The sequence below is a fragment of the Manis pentadactyla genome, chromosome 2, assembly GCF_030020395.1.
Source record: "Manis pentadactyla isolate mManPen7 chromosome 2, mManPen7.hap1, whole genome shotgun sequence".
Lineage (NCBI taxonomy): Eukaryota > Metazoa > Chordata > Mammalia > Pholidota > Manidae > Manis > Manis pentadactyla.
Genome location: NC_080020.1, coordinates 138,168,958 through 138,185,227, shown reverse-complemented (window position 1 = coordinate 138,185,227; position 16,270 = coordinate 138,168,958). Strand labels below are relative to the sequence as shown.

The following is a 16,270-nucleotide window of genomic DNA, read 5'->3' as shown; positions in this document are numbered from 1 at the left end:
CGAGTTGCCGCCCCCAACAGACGCCATCGCCAGCCATGGACGCTGCCCTGCCCTCCCACTGCCAGCGCCGCCAACGCCTTGCCCTCGCCTCTGGCTGTGCACCTGTCGACGGCAGCCTCGGAGGTCCGTCTCGGAGGTCCGCCTCGGGCACAGACACCTGCGCCTCCCACCCTGCAGACGCCACGGCCCACCATGGAGCACAGCCCGTCCACGCTGCCGCCCACTGCAGACCCCGCTCCCCGCCGCCCGCCGCTGCCTCTGCCGCCTCTCACGGCGCACCTGCAGACGGTGAGTTGTACTCCGCCCCCAGCCGCAGACCCCGCCGCTGAGGTGCCCCAGCCCGCAGCTCCTCGCAGCAGACTCCTTCCCTGCCCGATCCCTCCCCGAGCCAACGCTGCCTGCCCCCTGGGGGTGGCTGCTTACGGTGAGCTGCCGCTGGGAGGAAGAGGGCGCAGGGTCCCTGGCGAGGTGGTCCCCGGAGCCGGCGGGAGGCGGCAGCTGTTGGAGGGCTCCAGCTGGCTGCGCAGGGCTTTGGCGGGCAACGGCGGTATCAGCGGGAGGAGGCCATGGCGGCGGCGGGGAGGCAGCCAGCGGGGACGGTGTGAGCGGGAGGCACTGGTGAGCAGCGGGCCGGCTCAGGTGGGAAGCTTCCTTTTCTGCAGCATCTGACTGCACAGTTGGAAGGGAATACGGCGGGCACCAGAAGTAGGCGGTGCTGGCCGGCGGGACGAGCATGCGTGGTGGGCAGCGGAAGAGGGTGGTGCTGGCCGGTGGGACAAGCGTGCGCAGCGTCCCTTTGCGGGCGACCCCGCCCCCCTCGGCGCTGCCCCCAACCCCTCAACGACGGAGCGTGCGCGCATCAACCCCACACTCCCCTTTCTGTGCAGCATCCATGTAAAATAAAAGATGGTACTCACAGAACCCAAGAATGGGCTAACAGTTACCAAAGGGAAAGGGACTGGGGAGGATGGGTGGGAAGGGAGGGATAAGGGGAAAAAAAGGGAGGACATTACTATTAGCAGACATAATGTAGGTGGGGGCACCGGGGAGGGCTGTACAACACAGAGAAGACAAGTAGTGATTCTATAGCATCTTACTATGCTGATGGACAGTGACTGTAATGGGGTATGTGAGGGGACTTGGTGAAGGGAGAGTCTAGTGAACATAATGTTCCTCATGTAATTGTAGATAAATGACAGCAAAGTTTTTTTAAAAAGACAGCATACAACAAAAATTTAGGAGCTCAAACTAAGTTAGCAGAAACAATATTCTGGGAAAATCTTGGTAGCCGAAGTCCAGGCTTCATGCCAAAGCCTCCTCATCATGTCTATACACATGGAGAAGCTGAAAGGACAGGGTGGGAGGGTAAAATATGGGAACAGGAGACAGTACTTGCACTGAGCTGGCAGAATAGACAAGTATACTGGACCGACACAGACACATACACACGCTTCCCCTAGAGAAACCTCGTCAACGAAAGGAAAGGGAACTTAAAGGCCATTAGCTTGGAGTTGGTTTGGCCCATTCCCACAGCTCAGCAAGGCAGGATGTGGCTCCAACAGGGCGAGGGATGTTATCAGGCCACCTCAGAAGGCTTGGGAACAGCTCTCTCAGGAAGCCAGCTCCACTCAGATAAGGCACACGGACACCCACACGAGTCAACAAGCATCTACTGTAGACTCCAAGCCCCAGTTCAGTCCCTGCCCTCAGAAAGTACGATCTACAGGGAGAGAAGTCTCAACAGGTCCTGGCCTGGTGGTGTGGACAGGCCACCAGGAAACTCAGAAGGGTGTCAGAAGGAAGTGAGGTCTGAGCCGGGCTTGAGGAATTTCTCCAAGTGAGACTCCAGGCAGAAGGGAGCCTGGACACAAGTGGTGTGTGTGGTGGGGCAGGGGCGGACGCTACCACAGGATGTGGGCAGCTGTGAAGGGACTGAGAGACCCACTTTCAGAGGCCTCCAAGCCCAAGAAGCGGACTCCCTTGGCCCAGTGGACAACAGGAAGGGAGTGGTATTTACTGCAGACCCCTGGCTTGGCACCACCAGCACTGTCACCTCACTGAGCTGGATGCTCCCCTTACAGCCAGCTGCCCTGACAGAAAACACTGCTTCCTGATAGGCTGGATCCTGCGAGGGCCAGAGAGGGCAGGTCTCAGGGAGCAGGCCGCACAGCAAAGCAGCTGAGCCACCCATACGTGAGGAGAGCAGGACAGGAATGGTCAGCAGAACATAGGAGGCCCAGAACACCCCTGGGAAAGGAGCAAGGGTCCACCGCACAGTGCACAAAAGACATGGGAAGAGAAGGTCATGGGCATTCAGTCAGCCCAAACAGCAATCCATCAGCCACTCAGCCCCAGGAGGACAGGGCCCCACATAGAACCCCTAGGGACGACACCAAGAGTCCTAGCATCTCGGGTGACCCCACAGCCCTTGTCCTCTACCACTGCAAGCCCTGACCACATACATGTATGCCGCCCAGCCTCTGTGTCCTAGACTTGAGCATAAGGACAGTCTTAGCGATCACTGCATTCCAGGTCCTCAGGACAGGGGCTGACACACAGTGGGGGTTCAGCAGCTATCTGATGAGTAAATGAACCCAAGTTAACTCCTTAAAGGCTGAGGTTGTTCCTTTAACAATTAATTGAGAACCTACTGTGTGCCAGACATGTTATTGGTGCTTGCTACATAACCATGAGCAAAAGAGCAGAGAGCCCTGTCCTCCTGTGGCTGACAGCCCAGTGGCCACATTCACCTTTGTGTCCCCTTTACATGTCACAGTGCCCCCACCCCCTATGCCAGGCTCACTGAAGCAGAATGAATGGCTAGGAGAAGACTGTGGGTGGGGGGGTGGTCTCAGACCTGGGTTGAAGCCCTGGCTCTGCACTGACTAGTTCTGAGCCCAGCTAACACCGACTGTCATCAGACACAGGCTGTAAGCCACATGCAGTGCACCAGAAGCCCTGTCCGCATCCACGCTCCCCAGTCCCCCTGCAGCCACTGCTGCCCTGCCAGCTTCCTCCCCCTGTACAGACAGGACTGAGTGTCTGGACCTTTCCATCAGTCAGGCTGCTTCAGACAATGCTGATGCCAGCTCATTTATTCCTCAAAACAGCCTTTGATATAGACAGAGGCTGGGAGAAGCTGACTACCTCATCCAAAGCCGGACAAGCAGTAAGAAGGCAGACCTGGGATCAGAGCCCAGGTCTAACAGGACAAAGCCCACTGCTTTCTCCTGCACCATGCTCCTTTCCCCTTTGCTACAATGCCTCCATCCACCTGACAGGATGAGCTTGCCCAGGACTGAGGGGGTTCCCAGGACGAGGGATTTTCAGGGCTAAACTGGGGAAGTCTCGGGCCAACTGAGACAAGTCAGTCATCCTAAAGCCTCAACTCTGCCCAAAACCCTCCTCCTGGTGCTCTGCCAGGCCTTACCCACTGCCACCTAAACCCACCCAAACCTTAGCCCCCAGGAACCCAGCTGCACCCTGTAGCCCTGTAAACGATGCTGTCATTGCTCTCCTCAAGGAGACATTCTGTCCCACCACTTTGACAGTCATGTTCACAGCCTAGTCCTGGGACTCCCCGAGCCACAACCACCTGGGAGCTAGTTAACAATCCTGCTTCCTGAATTCCAGCCCCACGAAGACCCCCCAAAGCAGAAGCTGAGCCTACCCTGGGAAACTGAGCTGCTTACCAGCCCTCAGGTGACTCAGCTGCCCCAGCTGAGTGACTACCTCAAGCTGTGAGCTTCCTTCTGGTGCTAGCTAAGTGCAGGGCTGTGAGTAAACACAGAGGCTCCCAGACCTGACTGATCACACAAACCACCCAAGGCTCGATTTAAGGATGCAGATCACCCCTACCATGGACCAGGGACCACCACGCCAGAGCAAAGGCCTGAGAATCCACAACACCCAGGCTCCCTTAGTTCGGTGTTACTCTGCGCCTGTCCACAGACCAGCAACATTGGCATCAGCTGGGAGCTTGTTGAGACTGCAGAAGCCCAGCCCTGCCCCAGACCTGCTGCACCAGAATCCCCAGAAGTGTGGCCCTACAATTTGGGTTCTAACAAACTGGCTTGGTGAGTCTTGGATCCAACCAGTTTAGAAAAGTATTAGTGCCGTAGAAAGAATAATGGTACTAGAGTCGGAAGCGGGTAAAATCAGCTCAGGACGTTTCCAAGCCTCATCTGCTCATGACCTGGCTGAGCACTATGACCTTGACCCTGTTCCTCATGCAGTTGTGATGATCAACCTTGTATAAGTCCATGTCCAGAAAATGGCACACAGCAAAAGCTCAAGAGATGCTTGCTCATTCTTTTTTCCTACTGGCACTGTTTTAACACCTGTGAAGTCAGGAAAACTAAGGTCTCAGAGGATCAAGTGATCACACAGGTCACTCAAAGGGCAAATGCACATGGACTCTGACCTCTGGCAGGCTTCTGAAAGGACTAAAACACCTGTTCTGCTTAGTTCTGACACGTGCACCCTCCACTATGCTTGATGAACAGGGAAGGACCTGAAACAGGAGGGTGACAGGGGCTGTAGCCACACCATGAGGTTTCCTGTGGCTGTGGCTGCCTTTATGTGTTGTGTGGCCCTCATCTAACCCATGCTTCCTGATGGAGTGCCCAGTTCAAAGATGGCCTGGCAGCTGGGAGTGCCCCAGTTAGAATGCCTTCAGCAGCAAATACTGACTGAACACCACTCAGTATGTCTTCAACAAGGCATTCATTCTCTCACACAAAAGGGAGTTCAGGGGGTACCGCTCCAGGCGTGGAGCCATCAGCAGCTCAGCAATGTCGTTGGGAGTCATGTTCCTGTGTCCCTGCACTACCTACCCTCCATGGGCCAGCCTCACTCCTAGGCCAGATACCCTCATGGCCATGAGAAGGCTGCAGCTCCAGGCCTCAAAAGTGAACAACATTCCCAGAGGAAAAATAAAGACCATCCTTCTTCCCTCTTAGGCATGTATGGAGCCCACTCATACCAACAATGCCTCTAATGTCTCATTGGCGGGACCTAAGTCACTCACATGCTCATACCTCACCCAATCCCAGGCAAGGGAGCGGACCCACGAGGCCAGAGCCCAGGGCCAACAGTGAAGCAGGAGGCAGGCAACTGGAGGGGCTGAGAACTGAGCAAACTTGGACTCAGTCAGGAAGACAGTGAGCGCAGTGGAAAATGCCGGTCTGACAACCTCTGGCTGTCCCCAGGCCACCTGACAACACCAGCCCCAGAGGTAAACACCAATCCTCGCAGAACACCACTTCTCAGGGACAGCCACCACCTGTACTTTGCCCCTCACTTCCTTTCCAAAGGCCCTTGGCCTCACTTCTCCTGTTCCGACTGCTGAGGCCTCCTCTAGAGAAAGTCGTGTGGGCCAGTTCAGCACGGCACACCAAGTGTGAGCCTGACAGCTCATGACCACACACACACAGCCCTCTGTCCTCTCGACACTGACCACCTGGGTGAGGAGACAAGGCGCACACTGAGATGGGCGGTGTTGGGGAGAAAGAGCCCTGAACTGGGAGATGGGGGATGGGACGACAGCACCCGCCAGAGACTGCTAGGCGGGGGTGCTGGTTGGGGTTTTTCCTTCCCTCTCATCTGGTCTTTACAACCACCCTACAAGTTTGGCACTATTATTACAGGTTCATAATCCCTTATCCGTAATTTTTTAAATCCAGAACTCTCTAAAAACCAAAAGCTTATTTTGTTGTTCATTGATTGGGCAGCAAAGCCTCAACTGAACCAACACAAGACTATGATCTATCACCCCTTCTGCAATGCCAACTCATACATTTTGAATCAGAAATACTGACATGTTTCATGCAGTGCTGCCCCTAAACCCCACCAGCAGTGCCATATAATCCAGTGTATGTTCCACATTCTGAAAAATTCTGCATTCAGAAACACATGTGGCCCCAAGGATTTCAGAACAGGGACTGGGGGTGTATAGTACTACTCTACACAAGGTGACGTAACTCTCTTAGGAAAAAGCAGAACCACACATGGAACTAAGCAATTGAACTCACAGGCCAGAGTTGTGACCCACTGTGTTTCCACCACTTATCCACTGGTGATTTTATGGAAGACACCCCCCGTACCCCCAGTAGACCTCATCTGTCTTCTCATCTATAAAATGTGGAGCTTGGACTAGACCAGCAGGTTTCAAATGTGGTTTAAAGCTGATTAGCACTTCCTTCAGGGACACCTTAAGGAAAAGTGTCACTGCTCCAGTGAGCAGGGCCTGCCCAGCCCCAGGCCCTGAAAGCGTGTTCCCAGCAGGGTTCCACAACAGCACGGTTTGAAAACTGCTATACAGTGATCTTTCAGGGCCACCTGGTTCTAACATTATATGGTTGTCTTCTCAAGGCAAACAGCCTTTCCCATGAAAGGAGGACACCTGGAAAGAACGTGAACCAGACCCTGACAGACGGACAGGCTTCTGACCTGCAGAGAGGACTCCAGAGCCAAGCAGCACGCATGCAGGTGGGAAGACCATAAGTAAGGTGTGTGAGAGGTTCCGGGAGGCCAGGCCAGCCAAGGGGGTTCCTGTACCAAGGTGACAGGAAGACATACATGCTGGAAAGGTTGGCTGATCAGGCAGATGAATGTCAGGAATCCTCTTTCCTACCACTTGGAGCCTGAAATTCCTCCAAACAGGAGGCCAGGGGACAAGTTGGGCACTCCCGGCCCCACTGTGTGCAAACACAAACTCACAGTCCTTCTGCCCTCACTATACAACCAAGAGCCCCAAAGCTTAGCTCAGAGCCATCAATATGCTATTGTCAAATAAGTGACTCTTGTGATTCCAAAAATCAGAACATATGGTCTGCCACGAAGAAATGTCCTTCAGAGGACAACAGGACAGAGTAAGAGCAGGACGGCTGTCCTGGGCAGGCCAGAATGGAGGGTCACCAAGGTCTCACTGGTGTCCTTCCCACTATCTGGGGCAGTATGACTCCCAGGAGTCTGTAGCAACCCAGGAATGTCAAGAAGCCATTCTAAACAACAGAGCCACGTTCTCGGCCCTGCAGACTCTCAGGCTGTTTCCAAAGAAGCCCTTCAGGCCAGTGGGGGGCCCCCCAGTCCACCATTAACTCTACCCTCTTTGGAAAGGCTCCAGAGGCCTTAGTGAGACCAGAGAGTAGTCCAGGAGCCCAGCCTGCCTCCTGGAGGGGAAGCCCCAGGGCTGGCAACAGTGCCATAGGGAATATCAGCTATTGGCAAATGCAAGAACTTCATTCCTACTCAATGGTGTAAATACATTTTATAACCAAACTTTGCCCTAGAAATATTCTTTGTTTTGGGCACCACTTCCCTACTTACCCATCACCAAGAGGTAATTAAAGTGTCTCATAATCACACCTAATCAAAAGGGCAATGATCCCTTAAAGGACAAACTACCATTTGGGGCCTAGTTGCTCTCTCTCAGTGAGCTCACTATCTGAGCTCCTGTAAGAAGATTAACAGATGGGCAAAGGGAAAGAGAAGCAGACACTGCCTCAGAAGGGAGTGGCTGGCTGTCAGGGCTGCCTCGGGCCTCCAAGATGCCTGCTTCTGTTACTGAAGGATGTGGGAGGCATGAGTTCAGGTGTGTCACTTCTAGCCAAGTCCTCCTCTCAGCCAGGTGACATCAAGGACTTGGCCTGCCTTGCCTGGGGTTACAGCTAGTCAGCAGAAGGAAGTGAACACCACTATTTTGCATATACCAAGTTTATGTATTATCAACCCATTGCATCCTCACAGCCACCCTAGAGGAAGAGGATTACTAACCCTATGGTACCCATGTGGAAACACAGGCTCTGACGGGTCAAGTGACCGGCTCAAGGTCACCCAGCCAGCTATAGGCAGAGTCCGAATAGAGTAATACAGTTTCTCACAGGGCAACAAATCTCGCCATTGGGAGGCTGGAGGGTGACATTCTGGGGAAAGAGGGCAGCTGAGACCTAGTCTTGAATGGAATTTTCTCCCACCACCCCCTTAACTTGTGTGATGACACTCTTGCTAGAACTCATCAGGGCCTGGAATAAAGCTGCCACTCATTTTGCTTTTTTGAGATGGAGTGATTAAAGGGGTGATCACGGGGCAGTATGAGGCTGAGAAGGGATTTCTGGGTTCTGTTTTCAGCTTGGCATTTGTCCTTTTCTTCCTTATCCACCTCTTGGCAGAACTGTCTAAACCTGTTTGTCTCCAAGGAGTCAGGCTGGAGCAGCCCGCTCTGAGAGTGTCCGCTATTTAGAGCCCTCGTGGGGAGGGGCTGCCAGGCTCCCTTCCCGTAGGAACCAAAGGGTGCTGAGGGGGAGGCCCACTGCAGGCAGCAGCATTGGGATTGAGTGCTTCCTCTGCTCAGAACCCTCCCATTGCTCCCACCTCACTCACAGAAAAGCCAAAGACTTGACCATGACCTCTGAGGCCCCACCTGATCTGGCCCTGCCACCCCTCTGCCCTCATCAGGCCTCTGCCCTTGAGGCTCCCTCCCTGGAACACACTTCTCCATCACCTCAGGTCTTACTTATCTCAGATGCTGCCCTCCTAGTGAGGCCCTACCTGGCCATCCTATTTAAACCAGTAGTCCTGTACCCCCACACCACCACACTCCCAAAGCACTGTCTCTCCTCCCCTCTTTATTCCTTTGCTACCACTAACCACTATCTCATATCCTGTAATCTGACTTAATGATTTGATTTATCTGTCTCCCTGCCCCTTCACCACTGGAATGCGTGCTTCCTAAGGAGGGGATGTTTATCAGTTCTGTTCACTGGAATATCCCCAGTGCCCAAAATGGTAACTAGCACATAGCAGGTACTCATTATATGTGGAATGAATGAATGGCTTGCCTACTAAAGCATCAGGCTCTGTGCCCAGCCCTGGGAGTCATTAGCTCCTTCCATCCTCCTCACAACCCAGACCAAGTAAGTCTTTAACTCTCCATTCTAAGATGAGGAAACTAAGGTTCAAAGTGGTGAAGGATCTGGCTAAGGACACAGTTAGGAAGTGGCAGGGACTCAGGCACTGCTCTGGGTGGTTCCAAACATGATGGTCTTTTCTGCCTGTGGCTGCTTTCAAACTGTCTTAGTACAACACACGACATTAACTTGTTTTCCTTATTCTCAGCAACAAGTGCTGTAGCTTAAGGATTTTGCCAAACATGCCCAGAATCTGATGTCTAGTTTAACCAAAAGGATTTAAGGGGGAGGTAGTATGATCAGATCTATACTTGTAAATTACTGGCTTTAACTGCATCAGGACCTCTTCTTTCCCAATTCTATCCTTAAGCTCAGACAATTCCTAAGACCGATTAAAAGTTATGATAGAGTGTATGTTTAAATAAAAGATGAATGCTTTGACTGAAATATACACTCCTAGAAGTCCTGGTTTCTGTAGTTTGCAGAAGTCATGCCTATGGAAACCTCTTGAATATTAAGTGACAGTTGTTAATGTTTATATTATTGTGGTCCCCAAAGGAGTAATTCTGTGGCTTCCCTATCTGCTTCATTATATCCTTGGGAACTACACTTCTATTATTGAATAGCTCTTTTCATTTGTATGCTTTGCCTAGATCAAGCCCAAATTGGCCTGTTTAACCTCTTGTGCAGCCTTCTGGAGAGTTTTTCTATTACCTCTTCTACAGGACTAATCCCATGTCCCCCCTTCAAATTTAGTCTTGTTCACAAACAGCCCCATTTCCTACAATAGCTCCTCACGTGGTTGTGTTGTTAGCAGAAAAAGGGAAACAGGAAGGGTGATCTGATTTGGTGGTGAATAAGATGAGTTCAAAATTCGGTCACTGGGAGGTTGAGCTGACCTCCGAATGGAAATGTACCCCAGCAGGAGGCAATGCAGGAGTGGAGCCCAACTCACTGAATGGTACAGAGAGGGCAGTGGTGGTGAGGAGAGGGGCAAGAACCATCAAAGGAGAAAAAGCAAGTGAGCCAGGGGCGGGGGGAAGATGGGAAATAACAATTAGTAAATATCTACCAGAGGCCAGGCACTGGGCGCTAGGCAAACACTACCACATTCCCGTCTCCCATTTCTGGGTGTCATTCTTCCTGCTTCACAGACAGAGGGAACAAGACTTGACTGGGTAACTTGTCTTAGGGCAAGAGAGCCCAGCGGCTATGAACATCTGTAACAGTGGGGCTGGGGGGCCCAAGAAGGGGCAGAAAGGCTTCCTGGAGGGATGAAGCAGAGGTCATCTACCCTAGACTGACTTGATTCCCAAATCCATGCTTTCTCTAGCTCCGCAAATTAGAAAACATCTAGAAAGGAGGAGGAGGTCAGCACAACTGCAGAACTACAAGAAGTCCAAGAGATGGGGCCTGGAAGAGGCAAAAAATCAGACAGAATGGAGCCACTGTGACCCTGAAGGTGGGCTTTCTGCAGACTGTGTGATTGGGAATGAGACTAGGCGGGGGATATGTGGTAAGGGACAAGAGCCTGTAAGCACCAATCATGTGTTTGAGAAGTGTGGCCAGGAAAGGAAGGAGAAAAATGCTTAGGGATAGCGGGTGTGTGGTGGGGGCTTTACTTTTTTTGTTCAGTTGTAAGTTTTTTTGGAAGAGTAAGAAGGGTATGAGAAATTGGTGGTATCCAAAAACAGGATTATTTTTCTGACCAAAGATCAAAATGGAATAATGACAGGCTCCTGGCAGAGAGTGGGGAGGGAGGAACTTATTTGGCAGGGTGCTCACCCATGTGAGAAAGGCGGGTTTGAAATTAATATTTGAGGGACAGGCAGGAAAAACCTTGACTGAAAAAGAGCCAGACACTGTGGAGACTGAGTAGATAAGGAAATGGAACCTCCGCCAGTGTAGCAGCCTGGAAGCCTCTACAGGAGAGAGTAGGGGTAAATCTCGTGGCCCCATATGACTCTGTAATATGGCTATCACAGAGAATGGCCAAAATTCAAATAATTGTATTTGATAAATACAACATCTATTACTACTGAATGTTTCCTATGTGCAAATGTATTACCTTTCCACATGGCATTCAAATGAAATGAAACTGAAGTTCAGAGAAATTAAGTTAATTTACTCAATTCACACAACTTTGCACAACCAGAAAGTTGAAGTCTTAACTCAAACCAAGTTTGTCCATTTCCTGAACCATCACCCCTACTGAGTCTTCAGGCTGGCAAAGATGACCTCAGGGAACATATTTGGATGAAAAAGATGAATATCAGTAAGAATTCCTTTCTGAAAGACAGTAACCAACAGAAGCAGTAGAGAATGAACTTGGAATGTCTGGGGAGAGGTGTATCTGTGTAGGAATTCATAGTCTTGGGGATAGAGGTTGGGTGGTGAGTCACTGGACAAGAGCTCATCATAGAAGAAGCTAAGAAGCTACAGGATACAGGTTCTTGGCCCATGAACACTATGGATAGAGAAGATGTGGCTTTCCTAACATGGATCTCAAAGCTGGTCTAATAGAGGCAAGACAGAATGGTTTCTTCTATCATCTCTTGAGCAGTAAAAATCTCATGTACTAAAAAGCAGAGCTTCAGATTATTTCTTGAGTTTCCCGGTAGACAATACGATCTCCCAAAGAATACAGACGGCAAAAAGAAAATCCCATCTTGGGCTGAATTCAGCTACTTAAAAAAGAACTAGTTGAGAAGTGGAAGGAAAGGAACTTTGGGGAAATGAGTTACTTCATATGAGCCAGGCAGATTAGACATAAACCTGGACATTAAGAAGGCATATTAAAAAGCAGAGAAGATTTAGATCAAAGACTGTAAAGAGAGGATAGCTTGAGTAGACCAAAAAGTTCACAAAAGCAAAATTGTGAAGACACAACCACAATCAATAGGCACAAATAAATAGAATGAGAAAATGAACATGTTGGCATATGTATTAGTATGTTATCAGTCACTCAGAAATGGCAGTTGTATAGTGGTCCAGTTATTGAAGATCAGAGATGGATTCCCAAGGGCCAGGCACCATGAGGGAGCTCTGGAACACAGAGAAGAATATATGACATGATTCCTAGCTCTGAGTTGTATACAAAATTGTCTCTCCAGTACTTAAAACAGAGTAAGGACTCAAAAGTGTTCAGGTCAGCTTGTGGAAGAACCAAGTGAAATTCTATAAATCAATTTTATTGTGTTGAGTCTGATGAAAAGATACTGTCATTATTACAATAGCCATCATTTATTAAGTGGGTCCCACATGCTAGGCAGTTTGAAATATTTTCCATGCATTTAATTTTTACAATAACCCCAAAACTAGGTATTATTAATATCCATATTTTATCCTCATATGAGGATAGAGAGTTGATTAACTTGTCCTGCAGAAGGTGGTCTATAGTCATTACTGTAAGTGAAAGTGTTACCTTGAGCAAAGGCTGATTCTCTTTGTATGATATTCAGGAATCGTGAAATCCTACTGGAAGGAATTTCATTATAGTGGTTTCTGGGTCTGTTACTGCATCATATGGATCCTGCTTTACTCGTGGGGAGACACATATCCTATTAGAAGAGAAATCCTGCTTCCCAGATTTGTTCTTATTCTTGAGTCAGTTGACTTTAATGCTGAGCATCTATGCTGTAATTGTTCCTGGGGACCTGAACAGTGCAGCTGAGGCACAGTGGACCTGGAGCAGGAAGACTTGGTATACAGGGCCTGCCCTAGGGCTTGGACAGGTCACCTGCCACAATGGAGACCATCAGCAGCAAGCTTAGATCAGGACTTTGGTTCATGGTCAGTTCTGTCTCACAGATGGTAAATGACTGTGCAAGTTAATGTCAGCAACCCAACCCCACTGCTCTGAACTGGACTGTATCCCCCCAATTCATATGTTGAAGCCTTAACCCCCAGTGTGACTATAATTGGAGTTTGGGCCTATGGGGGGGTCCTTATGGTTAAATGAGGTCATAAGCATGGAGCCTCATCCAATAAAACTGATGTCTTTCTAAGAAGAGGAAGATAAATTAGAGATCTCTCTCTCCATACATGCACAGAGAAGAGGGCATGTGAAGACACAATGAGAAGGCAGCCACTTACAAGCCCAGAAGAGAGGCAGGCCTCACTGATAATCAACTTTAATGGTACCTTGCTCTTGGACTTCTAGCCTCCTGAACAGTGAGAAGATAAATCTGTTGTTTGAACCACCCAGTCTCTGGTATTTTGTGATGGCAGCTCTAGATGATTAATAAACTTGCCAAGCCTGCTTTCCTACCAGGTGGGGACTAATGATAATACATGCTCATAGCCACTGTCTGCTCGTGTGTTCTAAGAAAGGCCATGTAAAAAGCTGAGGGTAGTGCCTCATGCACAGAAAGAGCCTGATGATTTTCAGTTATGTTATTAATACTGAAATGTAGTTTCTTCCCCAGTATCCTGGACATGACAGTCCTACTTCCTGCACAGTAGTTATGCGGATGCAATGAGACCTGTGTTTCTTAAGTCTTCCTTACCTGACAACAGTCCAACAGGACAGAGTGTACACACCCACCTGGGGACAGGGGCATGACAAGAAAGGTCTACTGGAATGATTTTTGAAGTCTCATGTTTTATCTTAAAAACACATATGCATCTTGCACTCTAATTCATATATAGTCATGTTTGCTTTAATTCATAAGATGTTTGCTGTAATTTATCAGGTAGACAACTTATGACCTAGATAGATAACTTGGTCTTGTGCACCTCAGCCACATGACCACTTCATTCAAATTTTGAGAAGGCCTTTGCAAGTCACAAAGAACTGTCCTGATGTGAGGATTTAGTAGATTCTTTTTTAAAAAGCATTGCAATTAATTAATTTGGGGTGTACCATAAAGTGTGTTTCATATTACTAATTAACTAACTGAACCAACTGCTGTTAGTGAGCTTCTACTATGTGCCAGCAGAGCAACCACACAGATCCACTCCCAGCCTTCCAGAAGCTTACAGTCAGGCAGACAGGTGGACAACAAACACACAGCCCAATAACTAACTGTTAAGAGTTATGGCACATCACGACAAGAGTTGTGAAGGAAGTATGCTAGAAAAGCCTGCAGCACCAGGGGAGATGGTAAGAGCCCTAGAACATTCTGAGTACCAACAGATTCCTGGGAAGTCCAGATTCCTAAGAATACTCTGGAGGCAGCCTCCTGAAGTGAGGCATCAGTTATTACACTTTTAAAGCTCAGTTATTGTCACCCTTGGTTTGTCTAAGGAGGATATTGTTTCCACAAGTCTGGGAAGGCTAGGTATGGATTTTTATACTGGGGACCAGACAGGGTGATATTTGACAACTTTCATGGAGGTGATGGACTTGGGGGCAGTGCTCTTTGCCTTAGATGTATGATGTGGGAGGTGGGAACATAGGCCTAAGGGGCATTAGAGGTGCCTCCTTTCTCTTCCTGTTTTTCTTCCCTAGTGAGCATATATGCAATTTGCAAACTTGACCAGGCTTCAGTTAACAGGTGAGAACTGCTTTACAGATCACAGTCTTGGTGCCCCAAGAGCCAACCAGAAGCCCTGTCCATTTCCTGCCTGCCCTTCCAGGCCCTGAGAGGAGGAGGTGTCTGCAATATTTTGTTGGGATGGGGTGGGTGGAGACGTTGCCTCCATCATATTGGACTGGAAGCCAGGGGTTCCCTACAGAACTCCTGCTCCTGCCACCTGGCTTTGCCTGTACTAGGAGTACAGGGGAGCTTATGCCAAAACCTGCTCATGAGCTCATCCCTGCCACCAGCCCTCCTGTAGCTTCCACATCCATCAGTGCTTGTTTCCTTCCTGGGGGCCTCAGCACAGCAGAGAGGCAGATGGAAGAAAGGTGTAAAATTATTGTAGGGAGGGGGAGGGACTTTCACAAGAGCAACAATGCTTCAGGAATGTTGGCACAGCACTCAACCACTCACAAATACATTCACACCTATCTGTCTGGCTCTCAGAGGTGGGCGCTGATACCCAGCCTTAGATTCTGCCTCCCATTTCTTTACAGACACATGCCCTTTGAGATGTCTAGGCCTTTTCTAGACCACGGTCCCCAAGGAAGGCTGAACTCTTTCCTCATGTCAATTCCAATTTCTGCAAGCCCTCACCACTTCTGTGAAACTTCTATCAAACACACTTCTGGAAGAGTAGGGGCAGACAGGGGCTGCAGAGACCATCTAGTTCAACTTAATCACTAGCTCAAAGAAGAAAAGGGACTGAGTTAAGGCCATACAGCCTGTAAGGAACCCAGCAGGGCTCAGACACTTGAGGGCAGACACGCACACGCACACTGCCCCCATTCTCCCAATGCCTTACATAGCTGCAAACTTCGCCCTCCTGGGGCTTCTCACAGGCACACAGTTGGTCAAGCTTCCTAAGTCAGGGTGTTTGGGAGTGTGATCTGTCAACCTTATTTTACCTTTCCTGAGGGGAATGGGGTAGGAGGAGCTCGCCATTCTCAGGGATCCTATAGGGGATTCTTTTACAAAATAAAGACTCTAACATGAAAAATGGTTTTGCACACAGGAGGTGACTCAGTCCTGGGACTGAGGGACTGGCACACACGCGGGTTGCCCTAGCAGCAGGCACCTGTAAACGCAGCACCCGGCCTTCCAAACCCTGATAGCGCGACCCCTCTGAATGCTGCTCAGCCCCCACCCCATCTACCCCTCTCCCCCTCCTCCTCCACCTCTCCGGACAGTTCTCCAAAGGTGGGCTGAGGTCTTGTCTGTTTGCTAAAGAGTAAGTTAAGAATCTTACTTCTTAACGTCCTGGGTGTTAAAATGCAATCTTATCTTTAAGATGGGATGCTTCCTGCCTTTTACTTTGTTGTCTGTGGCTGGGCTTACTTGCCATATTAGTTGCCCAGGTTATATAGTACTTGATTAGGGGCTGGAGGAGGAAAAGCAGCATTTGGGCAAAGTTAAAGATAAACTGGGCCTTTTAGCGGGCTAAATTTCACAGTAGCCTCATTTAATTGACACAATGAAGACATGGGCTGTGCTGAGGTATTTTCTTATCTGGGGGATATCCGTTCAACCATTCCAGGCCAGGTTACTCCTGACTTTTTAGTTTTAACTGATCTTCACTGAAGATGCTTATATTCCCAGTTTGATATTTTACTTTAGAGAATTAATGACTCTGACTTTGCTGAATTGTTTAATACGGAGTTTTGGTAGGGGTCTTTTTCCAGAGGCCCCCCACCCTACTCTGACTACACCCGCGGTCCCTGTCTCAGAATCTCTGTGGCTAGTTATAACTTACTGAGCTGCACACACACCGAAATGACAGAAAGATACGAATTTCTAAATACAAGAAACTGCACTGTCAGTCCCCAGACCAAAGTAAGG

General features: G+C 49.5%; 1 long non-coding RNA gene across 1 annotated transcript; it reads left to right on the top strand.

The window, feature by feature from the left end:
• Window positions 1-4,645: 4,645 nt before the first annotated feature.
• LOC118908852 (uncharacterized) lies at window positions 4,646-14,686 on the top strand. Its single transcript, XR_005023393.2, has 4 exons — window positions 4,646-5,236; window positions 6,373-6,489; window positions 10,243-10,371; window positions 12,371-14,686. It is a non-coding gene; the product is annotated as an uncharacterized LOC118908852 (long non-coding RNA).
• The last annotated feature ends 1,584 nt before the right edge of the window (window positions 14,687-16,270 follow it).